This window comes from Chrysoperla carnea, chromosome 1 (genome assembly GCF_905475395.1).
Source record: "Chrysoperla carnea chromosome 1, inChrCarn1.1, whole genome shotgun sequence".
NCBI classification, from domain to species: Eukaryota; Metazoa; Arthropoda; class Insecta; order Neuroptera; family Chrysopidae; genus Chrysoperla; species Chrysoperla carnea.
In genome coordinates, this window is record NC_058337.1 from 119304227 (window position 1) to 119306988 (window position 2762).

The window sequence follows — 2762 nt, forward strand, 5'->3', positions numbered from 1 at the left end:
TTTTGATAGTTCATTTCTCTTAAACCGTACAGAGAATTGGTATGAATTTTTCACAAAAGACGTATAAAAGGATCATTACTTGATAAATAAAATTTCAAATTTTTTGGATCATTTTCAAATTATGGATCAAACAGTCCCTTATAAATATAAATTCATTTAATTAAAATTGTGAACATTTCCGAAAGGTAAAACATACCCAGTCACATACAATTTAATATCATATTATATTATGTATATAATAACATATACATATCTATATATATAATATAATAAACGGAATTGCTTGAGGTGGTTTTGTGTTCTGAGGAAGCTTTTCATTTCCTGTTTGTTTAAATTCATTCATTTCTCCTCTCATATAAGCACAAGCTCCAGCTATATGAGTATTGTAAAAGCGATCATCAACAAATTCTAACACATATAATATAAATACCGTACATATTATTGTCCTAAATATGCTCTGACTGATATCAAATGTGTTGCTTTTGGCTGGAGCTTTTTATTTTTAAGGGTATATAAGGGTTTAGCTGAGATAAAAATGAAAATTTTTAAAGCTAATTAAAAAAACTATAATCGTTAGAGTTATTGAAATAAACACCTATTTGGAATAACTGTGTCTTAACAAGAAAAAAATGGCGATTTTCTCGATTTTTTCAAAGGGATAACCCTTAAAAAAATTGCAAAAAATCGAGATATTTTTATCATCTCCAATTTCGATAAAACTCAGTATATGAGGTAATTTTGACCCAAAAAGTCCAAAAATCGGGTGCATTTGATGACTGGTCGAATAGGTTTTGAGATACGGACTAAAATCGATCCAAATATGGCGATATCTCAGAAATTCTGCATCCAATCATTTAATTAACCTAATTTATATACTTTTTGGATCAAAATTACCCCATCCACCGATTTTCATCAAATTCCAAAACAAATATTTTTTTTTTGCGATGATGATTTTTTCAAATTTTTTTTCGATTTTTTCACCCCTTAAAAAATCACAAAAAAAATGCAGTTTCCATATACAAAATTCACATCCTCTTTTGAGCCTCTTAAGGGGATGAATTACCAAAAATACCTTCTTAGTGCTCACTTAAGGAAAGTGTTTTCAAAATCGCAGGCTTCTAGATCCAGCTATTTCAGCTATGCGTTAATCGCTCAGTCAGCTTCCATTCTTCTATATAGATTTATAGGAACTTACTAAGACCAAAACGGCGATCTTGAGTTTTCAACATGTTTTAGTATTCTGTAATATAATAAGTAGGTATTTCAATTTCATATTTCTATAAAATGTAATATAATAATATAAATATAATATTATATCTATCATATTTATTATTATATTACCTATTATATTTTGTTTGTATATAGAATATAGTTATCTACCTATGTAGGTAGTTAGTTGTAGCTATGTCTAATATAATAATAGTTTGTAATATTATTTATTTAATATAATAATAATTTTAATAATTTATAGATAAATGTTATATATAACAATATATTTATTATTATTATTATTAAATTTAATACAAATTTTATAATTTATGTATCAAAAATTTTGTGTTACTTAAATGGAAACTTAACAAAGAAATCTGCTGTGGACACCACACATTATTCATTTGTACACAAATGGAAATAGGGATACACAAAAAGTGTATTTCTATTGAAATCTGGAAATTCCGGGGATGCAAGACCAGAAGTAACGATAATCTAAAATTCAGAATTTCCACATTATACGGTTACTTTAAGTCATGCGAATTATCGAAGTTTTTCACTTTTTTTTTCTGTTCTGTTTTTGTCTTTTATTTTATCTTAATGTTAAAAGATTGGTCAAAAGTTTGGTTTCATGGGTTGATGACCAAATTAATGGATTTTACTCGTTCAAGAAGCAGCCTAGGATACGAATAGCCGAAAATTATTCGGTAAATTGTGAAATTTTAACAACGAAAATACAATGGCAAAATACAGTCTTCCCTTTTGAGTACTCAAAAATATAAATAGTTTCGATTCGATTGAGCTAAAAAACTCCTCATGTTCGTAGCTAGATTTTAAAGGCAAATTTATACAATCGTCAATCTTCTGGATAGAGGCAAATTTCTACTGCTTTTCTTTATACAAGCACAAACAAATTTTGATTAAAACATTTTTGTGGAAAAACTGTTTCGAACAAAATAGGGATCGTTACTTTATAATGAATGTCGTCGCAATAATAAACTTTTTTCTCTCTTACCAGCTACGAGCATGAGCAATATCTTGCCCTCCTCCGCTTAGTAACGCCTACGACCTCATAAAAATATGTTTTAATGAACACCCTAAATGAATTTTTGTTTGTGTCATCAATATTTCTAAGCCCTACTAACTTTAGACTAAATTTAATATTACCTAGTACTTAAAAAAGTAGTTGCAGGTTAACTTATCCAAAAAAGTACTTGTCAGGTGTGGGGTTCGAACCCACGCTCCCGTTTGGGAACCAGAGCTTAAATCTGGCGCCTTAGACCGCTCGGCCAACCTGACTGCTTGATCAAGTTTACAATTTTTTACATCCAATATAGTTTCAATTGTCTTCAATTAATTATCTAATTAATTTACAACAAAGATGGTATTGTATAACATATTTCAATGATTTGATTTTAATTTCAAATAGATCTATACTCAGTATATTTGATAACAGCTCGAACTAATTCTAATTCTAATTTCCGCTTCTATGATTTCAAAGATTAGGATGTTCTGTTAGGACAATACAAATAGAGATCTCATTGCACTATTAA

General features: G+C 28.6%; 1 non-coding gene across 1 annotated transcript; it reads right to left on the reverse strand.

The window, feature by feature from the left end:
* Positions 1 to 2424: 2424 nt before the first annotated feature.
* Trnal-uaa lies at positions 2425 to 2508 on the reverse strand. The gene has a single exon. It is a non-coding gene; the product is annotated as a tRNA-Leu (tRNA).
* Between the last annotated feature and the right edge of the window lie 254 nt (positions 2509 to 2762).